At 46.6% G+C, this 997-nt stretch overlaps 1 protein-coding gene across 1 annotated transcript in view; it reads right to left on the bottom strand.

Annotated features, from left to right (window-relative positions):
* LAMA1 (laminin subunit alpha 1) overlaps positions 1–997 on the bottom strand; it is a 165,786-nt gene that overhangs the window by 70,454 nt on the left and 94,335 nt on the right. The window lies entirely within an intron of this gene.

Below are 997 nucleotides of genomic sequence, written 5' to 3' on the forward strand. Positions count from 1 at the left end.
GAAAAAAAGAGACACAACTTCTGAGCAAACAGAAACAATAAAACACAAGAGCATTTTTGGATCAACAAACATCACTGAACTAGCTGGTCCCTCGGGCAAGATCTCTCTCTGCTCGGAGCATCAGTTTGCTTGAAGGATCGATCAGTAATTCCCAAATATGACTGACTATCAGAATCATCTTGGAGGCGTTTTGAAAACCCAGGGTGCCTAGCCCAAACTCATGTCTCCTGGATAATGATTCCTTGCGGGGGGAGGGGGGCAGGAATCTTCCTGGAGTCCCAGCTGATTCTGATGGTCAGTCAGGGTGGGGAGACTAAGTCAGGTCCCTTCCTGTTCTGCTCATCTGTAATGAGAATTGTTAGCAGAACATGCGGCAAGCTGAAAATATGTACACCGACGTTTCCTTTCCTCCTGGGGGTGGCATCTAAACGAGTTTTTTCTTCCTCATCTCCAGTCACTAACAAACCCCTACCATCTGGCTTCCACCCCCTCCTCCTCCCCGCCATCAAGGACGACAGAAGGGTGGCATCCTAATGACCAAGCACAATGGGAAGACGGATGGAAATATACAAAATGAACAAATGACACTGAAATCTCATCTTTCTGGGCATATAATAAAGGCTAACTTCCTCCCGTCTGGCCAGCACATAACGGCTACGAAATCACAAATCTTTGTGCCACGCTGCGTAATCTAGTCTACCTGGATATTCAAGCTAGATGGCTACTCAGCCAGCTGTACCACACGACAGGAAATTAAAGAGTGTTTTTCAAATCAGTTCCATCACCTGACACGTGAAATGAACAATCAAGATTCCACGGAAAGAATCCACCCATAGTTCTAGAAGAATGTGCTAGGAATTTAAACTCCAACAGAGAAGGTCGCGTGAACTCGATAAGCATGGAGCCATTAAGGAAGAGCCTAAATCCAGCTCTCATGTACGCGGCTAAGAGCATGAAGTCCTAACGATGACGGGACAGAGGGAGAAGAAGGGCTGTC

The sequence above is a fragment of the Trichechus manatus genome, unplaced genomic scaffold (assembly GCF_000243295.1).
Source record: "Trichechus manatus latirostris isolate Lorelei unplaced genomic scaffold, TriManLat1.0 scaffold00146, whole genome shotgun sequence".
NCBI classification, from domain to species: Eukaryota; Metazoa; Chordata; class Mammalia; order Sirenia; family Trichechidae; genus Trichechus; species Trichechus manatus.